This window comes from Bos grunniens, chromosome 6 (genome assembly GCF_055505025.1).
Source record: "Bos grunniens cultivar Pamir isolate PY7600 chromosome 6, Bosgru_T2T1.0, whole genome shotgun sequence".
In the NCBI taxonomy this organism is placed as follows: domain Eukaryota; kingdom Metazoa; phylum Chordata; class Mammalia; order Artiodactyla; family Bovidae; genus Bos; species Bos grunniens.
Genome location: NC_141170.1, coordinates 33,079,442 through 33,096,084, shown reverse-complemented (window position 1 = coordinate 33,096,084; position 16,643 = coordinate 33,079,442). Strand labels below are relative to the sequence as shown.

Here is a 16,643-nt window from a genome sequence, read left to right as displayed (position 1 = left end):
AAAAGGGAGCTCAAAGAAATACTTCTGGAGAAAGAAATGGCAATCCACTCCAGTACTATTGCCTGGAAAATCCCATGGACAGAGGAGCCTGGTAGGCTACAGTCCATTGGGTTGCAAAGAGTCGGACATGACTGAGCGACTTCACTTCACTTTCACAAAAGACCTTAAAGTTGGAGCCCATGCCCCTTCCTGTCATCTTTTTCTGCTTTAACAGGAAAAAAACCTGGATCCCAGGCTTCTCTCTTGATCTGTTCCTCAACGAATGATTTTAAGACACATGCTGTTTTCATCTTGGGAAAAGAGGGAGCAGGAGTAGGAGGAAGGATTTGAATCTTTATGCTCCAACTCAGTCTTTTTCAAAATTCTGTTTTAAATATTGAATATCGAGTGCAGCTACCAAGTGAACTGCAACAGGATACCTCTCAGATGCTCAGAACTCCCAGAGTCCCCTCAGGAAGTCCCCTAGGAAACATTGTGATTTGTGGGGCAAGATTTGGATGTTTTTGTGTTCTTACTGTTAACTTAATAGCACTAGAATCTCAAACATAATCTCTAAGACAGAAGTGTCTCTCAGAACAAAGTAAAACTTGAATTGGAACATTTAAGCACATATGCCCCCCTTGTTCCATTTTAAAATTCAAATTCGAAAGAAAAATGAGATATACCAATTCATTTTGATCTAACCATGTTATGATATTCTCTGTTTCTCTCCCCTTTGCAAAAAACATTCTAATGGACCCACTCCAGACTTTAAAGAGATTCATTCAAATAGCTGTTCAGTACAAAGGTAATTGGAATCTGGGCAAGGGTTGATACAATCATATTAGACCTTTCTTCTGGAAGGTTTTCAACCACTGACCCCAAAATCAGTATTACAAAGCCATCTTCTCCAGAGCTTTGGACAAACTCTTCAATTTCCTGAAAAGAAATAATTCATTGTATTCTGAAGGGGAATCAGCAGACAGAGGGTTTTTGTTTCATTCATTCTTTCTTTAGTTTGTTTGAAGAACATGAATACATACATTTCTAAAGAGAGAGAATTGTTAGAATAGCATCATCTTCTAATATGCTAAACTATTAAAACACTTTAGAAAGAGATGTGTGATATGCAGTTCATTTTCTTTAACCAATGTATTATCATTGACTACTAACAAGTACAGTGATTTATTTATCACTTACCAACAAAGGATGTCACTAAAGTGAAAGTCTCCAGGGAAGAACATTTCACATTGTGACAACACAGGTTTGATTTTCTTAAGTGACTTTTGAAGATAATGTAATTTTTATTCCATGTCTCAAACAATAGCAGGACCAGGAATTTTTTTCTCATTCTCTGTTAAATATTGCTAAGATCCAGAAACAATGGCTTAGTAATTTGTCCCAGGATGATAGGATTATACAAGCACACAAGTAAAATAATATGCTTATTAAAACATATGGCTTGCTCACCAGGACAAGATTCAGGACCTTACTGTGTCCAGAAATCCAAAGTTATGCCTTCAACTTTGCTAAATTCCAACCTGTTCCTTACATTACAAAGTCCTCCTTAATATCACCAACCAGAACTCAACATCTTAGGTAACCTTTCTCTGACTTCCTTTTACTGAAAATTGATGAAACTCTGTCAAAGTGCTGTTCCTTTTTCTTATAATAAGTTAAATAATCCTAGCCTAGCAAGATCAAGGTGTTTTTTTTTTCCTTTTTCTTTCTTGGTTTGTTTTGGAGAAGTTGACAAAAGACAGGCATTTAAAAGGACCTGAACTCCTAACAGAATTCTTCAAATAAAATGAAAAACAGTCTGTAGCTCAGCTTCATGAATTTGTATGTCATTCTTTGTCCAATGTATTTGTTACTGAATTGATCTACTTTTCTTTTTTTTTTTTTTTTAGAGCTCCTCGGCCTCGGTCTCCGTCAGACCCTCGACAGCAGGAGCCTGGGCAGCCACCGCTGTGTCCACAGGGACATCCGTCATAGAGTCGGAGAGCAGACCTTTGTTAGGAGAATTCAGGTTGATATCTTGGCCGGCGGAGTCCATGTTTAGATGGCTACCCGGCCGCAGCTGGCGTTGAGACCCGGTTTGCGGGCGCAGTGGGAGCCAAGTGGGCCGCACCAGGTGTAACTCCTACTTTTCTTCTTAGCAGTTTTCAGGACAGGTCTTCTGATATATAGGCTTTCCTGATTATAAGGCTACCTATGATAATATAAGGGTAATGGTGCTTCCCTAGTGGCTCAGATGGTAAAGAATCCACCTTCAAGACAGGAGACCCGGGTTCAATTCCTGGGTAGGGAAGATCCCTTGGAAAAGGAATGGAAACCCACTCCCATATTCTTACCTGAAGAATTCTATTGACAGAGGGGCCTGGTGGGCTATAGTCTATGGGATGGCAAAGAGTTGTACATAACTGAGTGACTAATACTTTCACTTTTCCCTTTTTCATGATAATATGAACAGATTAAAGGTTACATATAATTGCTTTGGTAAAAGAAAAGCATTCTTGTTAAATCATCTCTATATAATTAAATAAGAACTCTCAATTTATTAACCATGATTTATTATTTACTTATTGGTGTTTCAAATTCCCAATTCCCACAGTTCCCTAAATTTAAGCCTCAGCTAAGACTCTGATCTATTAAACTTCTTATATTATAGTAATTGTCTGAAAGAGACAAAGACTGCTGAAAGTATTTTTTCTTGTCTTGAAAGTTTATTTCTTTTTTCTTCCTATCTCATGCTCTGATAATACTGGGTATGCTACATTAATTTCATATCTGTTAAGGAAATAGCTTTTCAAAACTTCCCATAGCTTATTTTTCCCTACTTTTTTTTAAAACAATGAAATTGCAATATCATATATTATCACTATTTTTATATGGGATGTTTAAATGTTGAGTGTAAATTTGATTTTATTTCTGATCTTGGCCGAGATATTTTAAGGATACTGATGCTATGATATACAGTGAATGTGACAAATTTTGCCTGTAAGCTGTTTGTTTTTGGTGGATTTTATGCCATGAGAGTGTGACTTATTGGGTAAAACACCTGATCAAGCTATCTAAGACTAATTATCATTTATGACATTAAGTTACAGAAAACTTTCATCTACATTTGTAAATGTGGGTCCTGTTGTGCAGGTTTGAACTTGGTCTTGGAGAAGACTCTTTTTTTTTTTTTTAGATTTTTTTTTTTCTCTCTAATTTTATTTTATTTTTAAACTTTACATAATTGTATTAGTTTTGCCAAATATCAAAATGAATCCGCCACAGGTATACATGTGTTCCCCATCCCGAACCCTCCTCCCTCCTCCCTCCCCATACCATCCCTCTGGGCCATCCCAGTGCACCAGCCCCAAGCATCCAGCATCATGCATCGAACCTGGACTGGCAACTCGTTTCCTACATGATATTTTACATGTTTCATTGCCATTCTCCCAAATCTTCCCACCCTCTCCCTCTCCCACAGAGTCCATAAGACTGTTCTATACATCAGTGTCTCTTTTGCTGTCTCGTACACCGGGTTATTGTTACCATCTTTCTAAATTCCATATATATGCGTTAGTATACTGTATTTATGTTTTTCCTTCTGGCTTACTTCACTCTGTATAATAGGCTCCAGTTTCATCCACCTCATTAGAACTGATTCAAATGTATTCTTTTTAATGGCTGAGTAATACTCCATTGTGTATATGTACCACAGCTTTCTTATCCATTCATCTGCTGATGGACATCTAGGTTGCTTCCATGTCTTGGCTATTACAAACAGTGCTGCGATGAACATTGGGGTACACGTGTCTCTTTCCCTTCTGGTTTCCTCAGTGTGTATGCCCAGCAGTGGGGTTGCTGGATCATAAGGCAGTTCTATTTCCAGTTTTTTAAGGAATCTCCACACAGTTCTCCATAGTGGCTGTACTTGTTTGCATTCCCACCAACAGTGTAAAAGGGTTCCCTTTTCTCCACACCCTCTCCAGCATTTATTATTTGTAGACTTTTGGATCGCAGCCATTCTGACTGGTGTGAAATGGTACCTCATAGTGGTTTTGATTTGCATTTCTCTGATAATGAGTGATGTTGAGCATCTTTTCATGTGTTTGTTAGCCATCTGTATGTCTTCTTTGGAGAAATGTCTATTTAGTTCTTTGGCCCATTTTTTGATTGGGTCGTTTATTTTTCTGGAGTTGAGCTGTAGGAGTTGCTTGTATATTTTTGAGACTAGTTGTTTGTCGGTTGCTTCATTTGCTATTATTTTCTCCCATTCTGAAGGCTGTCTTTTCACCTTGCTAATAGTGTCCTTTGATGTGCAGAAGCTTTTAAGGTTAATTAGGTCCCATTTGTTTATTTTTGCTTTTATTTCCAATATTCTGGGAGGTGGGTCATAGAGGATCCTGCTGTGATGTATGTCGGAGAGTGTTTTGCCTATGTTCTCCTCTAGGAGTTTTATAGTTTCTGGTCTTACGTTGAGATCTTTAATCCATTTTGAGTTTATTTTTGTGTATGGTGTTAGAAAGTGGTCCAGTTTCATTCTTTTACAAGTGGTTGACCAGATTTCCCAGCACCACTTGTTAAAGAGATTGTCTTTAATCCATTGTATATTCTTGCCTCCTTTGTCGAAGATAAGGTGTCCATATGTGCGTGGATTTATCTCTGGGCTTTCTATTTTATTCCATTGATCAATATTTCTGTCTTTGTGCCAGTACCATACTGTCTTGATAACTGTGGCTTTGTAGTAGAGCCTGAAGTCAGGTAGGTTGATTCCTCCAGTTCCATTCTTCTTTCTCAAGATCGCTTTGGCTATTCGAGGTTTTTTGTATTTCCATACAAATTGTGAAATTATTTGTTCTAGCTCTGTGAAGAATACTGTTGGTAGCTTGATAGGGATTGCGTTGAATCTATAAATTGCTTTGGGTAGTATACTCATTTTCACTATATTGATTCTTCCAATCCATGAACATGGTATATTTCTCCATCTATTGTCCTCTTTGATTTCTTTCACCAGTGTTTTATAGTTTTCTATATATAGGTCTTTAGTTTCTTTAGGTAGATATATTCCTAAGTATTTTATTCTGTCCGTTGCAATGGTGAATGGAATTGTTTCCTTAATTTCTCTTTCTGTTTTCTCATTATTAGTGTATAGGAATGCAAGGGATTTCTGTGTGTTGATTTTATATCCTGCAACTTTACTGTAGTCATTGATTATTTCTAGTAATTTTCTGGTGGATTCTTTAGGGTTTTCTATGTAGAGGATCATGTCATCTGCAAATAGTGAGAGTTTTACTTCTTCTTTTCCGATTTGGATTCCTTTTATTTCTTTTTCTGCTCTGATTGCTGTGGCCAAAACTTCCAAAACTATGTTGAATAGTAATGGTGAAAGTGGGCACCCTTGTCTTGTTCCTGACTTTAGAGGAAATGCTTTCAATTTTTCACCATTGAGGATAATGTTTGCTGTGGGTTTGTCATATATAGCTTTTATTATGTTGAGGTATGTTCCTTCTATTCCTGCTTTCTGGAGAGTTTTTATCATAAATGGATGTTGAATTTTGTCAAAGGCTTTCTCTGCATCTATTGAGATAATCATATGGTTTTTACTTTTCAATTTGTTAATGTGGTGTATTACATTGATTGATTTGCGGATATTGAAGAATCCTTGCATCCCTGGGATAAAGCCCACTTGATCATGGTGTATGATCTTTTTAATGTGTTGTTGGATTCTGATTGCTAGAATTTTGTTAAGGATTTTTGCATCTATGTTCATCAGTGATATTGGCCTGTAGTTTTCTTTTTTTGTGGGATCTTTGTCAGGTTTTGGTATTAGGGTGATGGTGGCCTCATAGAATGAGTTTGGAAGTTTACCTTCCTCTGCAATTTTCTGGAAGAGTTTGAGCAGTATAGGTGTCAGCTCTTCTCTAAATTTTTGGTAGAATTCAGCTGTGAAGCCGTCTGGACCGGGGCTTTTGTTTGCTGGAAGATTTTTGATTACAGTTTCAATTTCCATGCTTGTGATGGGTCTGTTAAGATTTTCTATTTCTTCCTGGTCCAGTTTTGGAAAGTTGTACTTTTCTAAGAATTTGTCCATTTCTTCCACGTTGTCCATTTTATTGGCATATAATTGTTGATAGTAGTCTCTTATGATCCTTTGTATTTCTGTGTTGTCTGTTGTGATCTCTCCATTTTCGTTTCTAATTTTGTTGATTTGATTTTTCTCCCTTTGTTTCTTGATGAGTCTGGCTAATGGTTTGTCAATTTTATTTATCCTTTCAAAGAACCAGCTTTTGGTTTTGTTGATTTTTGCTATGGTCTCTTTTGTTTCTTTTGCATTTATTTCTGCTCTAATTTTTAAGAATTCTTTCCTTCTACTAACCTTGGGGTTCTTCATTTCTTCCTTTTCTAGTTGCTTTAGGTGTAGAGTTAGGTTATTTATTTGACTTTTTTCTTGTTTCTTGAGGTATGCCTGTATTGCTATGAACTTTCCCCTTAGGACTGCTTTTACCGTGTCCCACAGGTTTTGGGTTGTTGTGTTTTCATTTTCATTCGTTTCTATGCAAATTTTGATTTCTTTTTTGATTTCTTCTGTGATTTGTTGGTTATTCAGCAGCGTGTTGTTCAGCCTCCATATGTTGGAATTTTTAATAGTTTTTCTCCTGTAATTGAGATCTAATCTTACTGCATTGTGGTCAGAAAAAATGCTTGGAATGATTTCTATTTTTTTGAATTTACCAAGGCTAGCTTTATGGCCCAGCATGTGATCTATCCTGGAGAAGGTTCCATGTGCGCTTGAGAAAAAGGTGAAATTCATTGTTTGGGGATGAAATGACCTATAGATATCAATTAGGTCTAACTGGTCTATTGTATCGTTTAAAGTTTGTGTTTCCTTGTTAATTTTCTGTTTAGTTGATCTATCCATAGGTGTAAGTGGGGTATTAAAGTCTCCCACTATTATTGTGTTATTGTTAATTTCTCCTTTCATACTTGTTAGCATTTGTCTTACGTACTGTGGTGCTCCCGTGTTGGGTGCATATATATTTATAATTGTTATATCTTCTTCTTGGATTGATCCTTTGATCATTATGTAGTGACCTTCTTTGTCTCTTTTCACAGCCTTTGTTTTAAAGTCTATTTTATCTGATATGAGTATTGCTACTCCTGCTTTCTTTTGGTCCCTATTTGCATGGAAAATCTTTTTCCAGCCCTTCACTTTCAGTCTGTATGTGTCCCCTGTTTTGAGGTGGGTCTCTTGTAGGCAACATATGTAGGGGTCTTGTTTTTGTATCCATTCAGCCAGTCTTTGTCTTTTGGTTGGGGCATTCAACCCATTTACATTTAAGGTAATTACTGATAAGTATGTTCCCGTTGCCATTTACTTTATTGTTTTGGGTTCGAGTTTATACACCATTTTTGTGTTTCCTGTCTAGAGAATATCCTTTAGTATTTGTTGGAGAGCTACAGGCTGCCCAAAGTCACCCCAAAACTATAGACATCTCATAACTCATTACTGGACATTTCATTGCACTCCAGAGAGAAGAAATACAGCTCTACCCACCAGAACACCGACACAAGCCTCCCTAACCAGGAAACCTTGACAAGCCACCTGTACAAACCCACACACAGTGAGGAAACGCCACAATAAAGAGAACTCCACAAACTGCCAGAATACAGAAAGGACACCCCAAACTCAGCAATTTAAACAAGATGAAGAGACAGAGGAATACTCAGCAGATAAAGGAACAGGATAAATGCCCACCAAACCAAACAAAAGAGGAAGAGATAGGGAATCTACCTGATAAAGAATTCCGAATAATGATAGTGAAATTGATCCAAAATCTTGAAACTAAAATGGAATCACAGATAAATAGCCTGGAGACAAGGATTGAGAAGATGCAAGAAAGGTTTAACAAGGACCTAGAAGAAATAAAAAAGAGTCAATATATAATGAATAATGCAATAAGTGAAATTAAAAACACTCTGGAGGCAACAAATAGTAGAATAACAGAGGCAGAAGACAGGATTAGTGAATTAGAAGATAGAATGGTAGAAATAAATGAATCAGAGAGGATAAAAGAAAAACGAATTAAAAGAAATGAGGACAATCTCAGAGACCTCCAGGACAATATTAAACGCTACAACATTCGAATCATAGGGGTTCCAGAAGAAGAAGACAAAAAGAAAGACCATGAGAAAATACTTGAGGAGATAATAGTGGAAAACTTCCCTAAAATGGGGAAGGAAATAATCACCCAAGTCCAAGAAACCCAGAGAGTCCCAAACAGGATAAACCCAAGGCGAAACACCCCAAGACACATATTAATCAAATTAACAAAGATCAAACACAAAGAACAAATATTAAAAGCAGCAAGGGAAAAACAACAAATAACGCACAAGGGAATTCCCATAAGGATAACAGCTGATCTTTCAATAGAAACTCTTCAAGCCAGGAGGGAATGGCAAGACATACTTAAAATGATGAAAGAAAATAACCTACAGCCCAGATTATTGTACCCAGCAAGGATCTCATTCAAGTATGAAGGAGAAATCAAAAGCTTTTCAGACAAGCAAAAGCGGAGAAGACTCTTGAGAGTCCCTTGGATAGCAAGGAGATTAAACCAGTCAATCCTACAGGAAATCAGCCCTGAATGTTCATTCGAAGGACTGATGCTGAAGCTGTAGGTCCACTACTTTGGCCACCTAATGCAAAGAACTGACTCGTTAGAAAAGACCTGATGCTGGGAAAGACTGAAGGCAGGAGGAGAAGGGGATGACAGAGGATAAGATGCTTGGATGGCATCACCATCTCAATGGACATAACTTTGAGCAAGCTCTGGGAAATGATAAAGGACAGAGAAAGATGGAACGTGGCAGTCCATGGGGTGGCAAAGAGTCAGATATGACTGAGCTACTGAAAAACTCCAGCAGATCTCCTGACTCAGGAATTGAGCTCACATCTCCTGTAACTCTGGCATTGGCTTGTGGTTACTTTATCACTGGACCATAAAGAAGCCTGGACATCAAAGATTTGATGCTTTCTTGAAACTCAGCATTCATAAAACTATGCTCATGCATCTGGTCCCATCACTTCATGGCAAATAGATAGGGAAACAATGGAAACAGTGAGAGACTTTATTTCCTTGGGCTACACAATCACTGCAGGTGGAGACTGCAGTTGTAATATTAAAATATGCTTGCTCCTTAGAAGAAAAGCTATGACCAACCTAGACAGCATATTAAAAAGCAGAAACATTGCTGACAAAGGTCCATCTAGTTGAAGCTATGGTTTTTCCATAGCTTCCCATGGTAGTCATGTATGAATGTGAGAATTGGACTATAAAGAATGCAGAGTGCAGATGAATTGATACTTTTGAACTGTGGTGTTATAGAAGACTCTTGAGGGTTCTTGGACTGCAAGGAGATCCAACGAGTCCATCCTAAAGGAAATCAGTCCTGAATATTCATTGGAAGAACTGATGCTGAAGCTGAAACTCCAATACTTTGGCTACGTGGTATGAAGAGCTGACTCCTAGGAAAAGCCCCTGATGCTGGGAAAGATTGAAGGCAGTGGGGAAGCGGATGACAGAGGACGAGATGTTTGGATGGCATTACTGCTTCAATGGACATGAGTTTGAGCAAGCTCCGGGAGAAGCCAAGCATGTTGCAGTTCATGGGGTCAAAAAGAGTCAGATGTGACTGAACAACTGAGCAACAACAACATTGTGCAGGTTAATACTTTTTTTTTTTTAATTTTATTTTATTTTTAAACTGTACAAATTGTATTAGTTTTGCCAAATATCAAAATGAATCCGCCACAGGTATACATGTGTTCCCCATCCTGAACCCTCCTCCCTCCTCCCTCCCCATACCATCCCTCTGGGTCGTCCCAGTGCACCAGCCCCAAGCATCCAGTATCGTGCATCGAACCTGGACTGGCAACTCGTTTCATACATGGTATTATACATGTTTCAATGCCATTCTCCCAAATCTTCCCACCCTCTCCCTCTGCAACAGAGTCCATAAGACTGTTCTATACATCAGTGTCTCTTTTGCTGTTTCGTACACAGGGTTATTGTTAGCATCTTTCTAAATTCCATATATATGCGTTAGTATACTGTATTGGTGTTTTTCTTTCTGGCTTACTTCACTCTGTATAATAGGCTTAACCAGTCACTTTCTCCTTGGTATTTACCTTACTATATTTGTTTCCAAGCCTGGTTAGTGAGATCAGGCAGGTTGAAAAGTGAAAGTTGAAAATTAGTCTCTCAGTCACATCTGACTCTTTTCAACCTTATGAACTGTAGCCTGCCTGGCTCCTCTGCCCACGGAGCTCTCCAGGCGAGAATATTGGAGTGGCTTGTCATTTCTTTCTCCAGTGGGTCATCCCTACCCAGGAATGAAATCTGGGTCTCCTGCATTGCAGGCAGATTCTTTACCAACTGTGGTATTAAAGAAATCAGGCAGTTTACATGATTGAAATAAAACTATACCTAATGAAATTAGGCATTGTGTCATGAGTGCTAAGTAACTTCACTAGATTCCAACTCTTTGCGCACCCATGGACTATAGCCTGCCAGGTTTCTCTGTTCACGGGATTCTCCAGGCAAGAATACTGGAATTGTTTCCTATGCCCTCCTCCAGGGGATCTTCCTGATCCAGGGATCCAATCTGCGACTCTTACATCTCCTGCAACGGCAGGCCAGTACTTTAGCATTAGCACCATTTTCTGAGAGAGGCTTATTTTCATGAATTGTATTATCAGGATGCAATGATTTCTGGTCTGTTTTGTGTTGTGAAGTTCTTTCACCTCAGATAAGATCAGGAACAATACTGAAGTGCATTCACAAAGTTTTTGGAAAAAAATATGAGTTTGCCAGTACACACACACACACACACACACACACACACACACACATACCCCAGAAGGAATCCCTCCAGTCTAGATACTGGTGACACTGCTTAAAATTCAAATACTATTTTAATATTTTCTTCGTTTTTCAATTTCAGAGACAAATTCCTTTGGCCAAAAGTTCACTAAAAAAAGAAAGTCGTGGCAGCCAATAGTTATGAAGCACTATGTTTTGGCAGTGTGTAAGGACTTCATGTACATGCAATCTAAGTCGTTTTAGTTGTGTCCACTCTTTGCGACCCTATGGACTGTAATTTGCCAGCTTCCTCTGTTCTTGGGATTCTCTAGGCAAAAATACTAGAGTGGGTTCCCATGCCCTTCTCCAGGGGATCTTCATGACCCAGGGATTAAACCTGAGGTTCTTTACCTCTAGCACCACCTGGGAAGCCCAAGGCCTTTATGTATCTGGTGGATTATTGTTATTCTCAGTAGTTCTGGCCTATAAAGTAGACCACACTTTTCTTCCTTTATTCTCATGCATCCATATTTTATAGAAAAGGTACTTTGGCAGAATTTGCTTTTGGTATATTTTTTACTTATCATAGTACCATGTATTAAAGCACCAGATTCCATCAGTTCAGTTCAGTTCAGTCTCTCAGTTCCATAGTCTTTGAATACTCTCATATATTTCCAATTTTAATATGGCATTATCAGAATTTGATTCTTTGAGATATTTCATTGCAATTTACTTTAATAAAATATGAGAGGTCACTCCCACATCATCTCAATCTAAAGTATCTTTTGATTTGTACTTTATTATAAGTAATTGTTTAACATTCATATTTTTTCTGGCTGACCAGTCTATAAGATCCCCAAGGACTACCATTGTGTCTCTCCCTTTCACCCCTCCTTCTTCAGTACAGAGTAAAGAATCTGACATCTAGCAGACAAAGAAAACATATTTGTTGAAAAAATAATGTTTCTCATGTGTTGCAAGACTTTATCATAGTGGCTATATCCACATAATCTTGCATTTCTCTCATATTTTTATGACTGTTATATAATCCAGAATATTCAGTAATAGTGAAACATGAAACACACAGTGAGTGAAGGAATGGTGTGAAGAAATTTTATATATTGCCCATATAACTTCCAGAAGACAGTATTTGGATTGGGAATGGAAAATTTCCTTCAAGATAAAAATTTTACCTTGTGCAGGGGTTTGGCAGGTTTTCAGTGAAGTCCTCCAACAAAATCAAAATTTGGTAAGAATGGTTGGGGAAATTCAAAATCCCAAGAGCTTTTTATCAACCAAAAATCAGTTTTCTCATTAATTCACAGATTGTAGTGGGGATTCCTGTAGTGGAAGTTAAGAAAAGGAATATATGGAAATTTGTGAATATATACCCATTTTTCTTAGATGATACAGCAATAAAGCTTCTGTTCTGTGTAAGCCAAGATGAACAAATAATGCCAGTGTTTTACAGTTTAAACAAACTTATATAGAGAAAAAAGAGAGGGAAAAACACAGGTAAGTGAGAAACTTATACAGCTCATAATAACCTCTTCCCTTGGCACCTTTGAACCTTTCATAGGTTCATATACCATTAAAGATTAACTCTTGTATCATACGTTACAGGTTCACTAATAGATTTTAATTCTAAGTCAATTTTACTCTGTAATTATTTACATATGTGACAAATATTGCATTCTAAATGATCATCTTCTTGTTTTCCACTGTATAGCATTAGATTTCTATCACTTTCATAATATTTGTGCATTTTTAATAACATTCTGACATTTTAAACATTTTTTTAAACTAACTGAGGATCCCATCTTCCAGGGAGAACCCAACATTGTGTGATTGCCATGCACCCATTGGCAGGGGAAGCTTCTGGTGCTAATAGGTTAGAGGGAGGATTCTAAAATGGTGCTTGCCAGGGTTGGTGTCAGAATGGTGGAACGAGATTCCAAAAATGGCTACCACCAGAGCCATATCCCCAGGTGTAGTCCCAGCTGTACAATGCCTCTCCAGGAGATGCTCCAAGATCAGCAAGTGGTTCTTGCCCAGGTGTCTTTCAAACTACTGAGTCTGCTGGAACTCAGACTAAGTGAGATTTTGTGTATACCCTTTGAGAGCAGATTCTCTGTTTACAGAGTCTCCTGTTTTCTCGAATGGAAGCCACACTTGTTTTCAAAGCCAGACATTCTGGGGTATGTCTTACCAAAATAGAGACCTTGATGTGGGGGCTGAAACCCCTGTCTCCTGGAGGAGGACTTCTATGCTTGTGATATTCCTCCTGTTTGTAGGTGGCCAACCTCAGGTTATGGGTCCCAGTTAGACTGTATCTCTGCTCCTCCTACTTGTCTTGTTGTGGCTCCTTCTTTATATCTATAGTTGTGGAAAGTCTTTTCTGCTAGTCTTCAGGTCGTTCTCAAAGATAATTGCTTTGTGAGTAGTTGTATTTTGGTGTGTCCATGGGAAAAGATAAGTCTAGGGTCTTTCTACTTCACCAGCTTGATCTCACTCACATAGGTATTGTTTTCTAAAGATTATTAATGACTTTCCACATTAAATATGGACCAACAGCATGAAGAATTTGCACTTCTCACACTTGTTTCAGTCTGGTCTTCAGGTCACCTAGTCAGCCACCAGAGGATCCTGGTTACTCACGAGAACTTTTCAGAGGATAGATAAAGGTAAGAAGAGACCCTCCAGTAGTTTAAGAAGCCTCCCTAATGATGCAGATCTCGCTGGGAATCAATAGCCTTCCCTTCCATAGCTAAAGTCTCAACTTTTTTTCTGTACGTTTTGAAGAATAAAGCTTATTGTGGGACTAAATTTTTGAAACATCTGTGATCAACAAGTGTATGATGATCGAGATGCACTAAATGAAATGATGGCTTTCACCTCCATCTTTATGTTATTTATTTTTTCTCTCCTAGGAAATTTGAAACATTCTGACTATATCGATTACTACAATCTAATGGCAATGGAAGGCTGCTTGATAACTGCCTAAAAAGGAAAAAAGGATGGGCAGCTAAGGAACTATCTTATGATTCAGTCTGTCAAGTGTGTTCCTCTGTCTAAATTTGTGTCTTTGGTCTCCAGAAAAATTATAAATATTGGAAAAACTAAAAGTAAATATTAAAAAGCACATCAGAATGAGTGATAAGGGAGATTCACCTACTAAAGACTGACAAAAATCTTCCTTTTTAGTATTTATAACTTGGTTAAAGGATCTCCTTTGTTAATTTCTATTATTAGAATAAATCAGCAATGCTGTGAAGGCTCCTTGTTCAAGGAATGACATAAAAATTCTGGAAAGCCAGGCTAGAAAACCTGCCTTGGTTGCAAAAGTCTATTTGCACCAGTCACTTGCACTTCTGTCCCCGTACTTACCTAAAATTTCTCTAAGCTTTTTTATGGCTTTGGATTATTTGCTTAGTATATATTCACACATACACTCATTCACAGCCCAGCATCCTATTTTGATTATTTGCTATTTTTTGCCATGTCTTCCTTCACTTTGCTGTGCATGTGCTTATTATGTTACCTCACTTACAAGCTGCTTTTCTATGACCTATGATTCCTGATGAACTTTTATCTTAGAAACTTTAATCTCTGAATTATTTATTTTAGAAACGTTGGTCTTTGGATTATTTGCTTAGTCTTTTATTTTAGATAGGCCTAATCATCCTCCAGTTCATTCACCAACCAGCTTTCTACACTGACTGTTTGGCATGTGATGCCCTTTATCACTTCACATCAACTTGCATGACCCTGCTATGGAACCTCGCCTAAGAATTTATTTTCTATGACCTGTGATTCTTGGTTAATTTTTAGCAGATTTGTGCCTAGACTTTGGTCTTGGTTCTATTTTTCAGGCCTCTACCTCCTATAACCTCATACAATATATATGTAATTTTAATCTTGAATATTGCGTATGCAATATATATATAATCTTAAATTAACCTTGCAAATCTTCTTAGCCATTGAGAGCAATAAGGAATTTCTGCCAAGGATGGTTTCCAAAATTTTTACAATAATTTCCAACCACAAAGATAGATATATATATATATATATATATATATATATATGAGTAAAAGGTAGTGAGGGAACATTTCTCTTGGCAAAGATAAGTTTGGTTAGTTGAGTGATATGGAGAATGTCTGTTATAAGACCACCACAATGAAGAGAAACTAACCTTTTCTATACTGTAGTGTACTTGATGCTTACCATAATATTTCTCCAAATCATAGATAAAGTTTTGAAATTAGAGTCTCATGTTTTGTTTTGTTTTGTTTTCATGTAACACATTATGCAAAGTGGTTACTCCGAGGCCAGACATCTATGTTTTAATCCCATCTCTGTCACTTGCTGCTGCTAAGTCACCAGCCCACCAGGCTTCCCTGTCCCTGGGATTCTCCAGGCAAGAACACTGGAGTGGGTTGCCATTTCGTTCTCCAATGCATGAAAGTGAAAAGTGAAAGTGAAGTCACTCAGTCGTGTCCGACTCTTAGCGACCCCATGGACTGCAGCCTACCAGGCTCCTCCGTCCATGGGATTTTCCAGGCAAGAGTACTGGAGTGGGGTGCCATTGCCTTCTCCGCATCTCTGTCACTTACTCCCCATGAAAACTTGAGTAGGTTACCTTACTTAAGTTCAGGTATGTATAAAATGAGAATAATACTGCCTGTGAATAAGATTTCTATGTCTCTATCCTATGAATTAATAAATATGATGGACTTAGATGTCCTGGAAGAGAGTAAATTCTCAACAAATATTTACTAATTTCCTTCTGCTCCCCACATTAGTAAACAACAGAAAAGAAGAGGAAGTTCAAAAAGTATTTGTTGTTGAATGGATGTACTCACAGAATCAAGATTAGAAATCATCCAGATATGCGTGATATGTTTTGCTCTGGAATGGCCAATTCACATCAATATATGACAAAAACCACTATAATATTGTAAAGTAATTAGACTCCAATAAATTTTTTTTAAGAAATCATCCAGATATGAAGAATCTATTGGACTCTCACCTTTTGCTTACTTTTTCAAACTGAAGGTATTAGAATCAGAAAGCAGACATTGATAATTCAAATATTATCCCCTGATGTTTTTTTACATTCTAATATTAATCTCTGATATTTTAAGTTTACTTGCTGTTCAAGGAACTCTCAAGAGTCTTCTCCAACACCATAGTTCAAAACCATCAATTCTTCTGTGCTCAACCATCATTATGCTCCAACTCTCTTATTCATACATGTCTACTGGAAAAAACATAGCTGTGACTACACTGACCATTGTCAATAAAGTAATGTCTTTGTTTTTTAACATGTCTAGGCTTATTTTAATATGCTGTCTAGGTTTGTAATAGCTTGTCTTCCAAGGAGCATGTGTCTTTTAATTTCATGGAGCAGTCACCGTCTGCAATGATTTTGGAGCCCAAGAAAATAAAGCCTGGAGAAGGAAATGACAAACCACTTCAGTATCCTTGCCTTGAGAACCCCAGTAACAGTATGAAAAGACAAAATGTTAAGACACTGAGAGATGAACTCCCTAGGTTGGTAGGTGCCCAATATGCTGATGGAGAAGAGTGGAATGGAGAAATAACTCCAGAAAGAATGAAGAGGCTGAGCCAAAGTGAAAACAATGTCCAGTTGTGGATGTGACTGCTGATGGAAGTCAAGTCTGATGCTGTAAAGAACAGTATTGCCTAGGAAACTGAAATGTTAGGTCCATGAATCAAGGTAATTTGCAATTGACCAAACAGGAGATTTTGAAAAATTGCTTAGTTGAGTAAATTCTCAAAGTC

The 16,643-nt window shown here is 37.7% G+C and overlaps 1 pseudogene; it reads right to left on the bottom strand.

The window, feature by feature from the left end:
• Nucleotides 1–16,643, bottom strand: part of LOC147370548 (UDP-glucuronosyltransferase 2B18-like) — a 30,883-nt pseudogene that overhangs the window by 10,528 nt on the left and 3,712 nt on the right.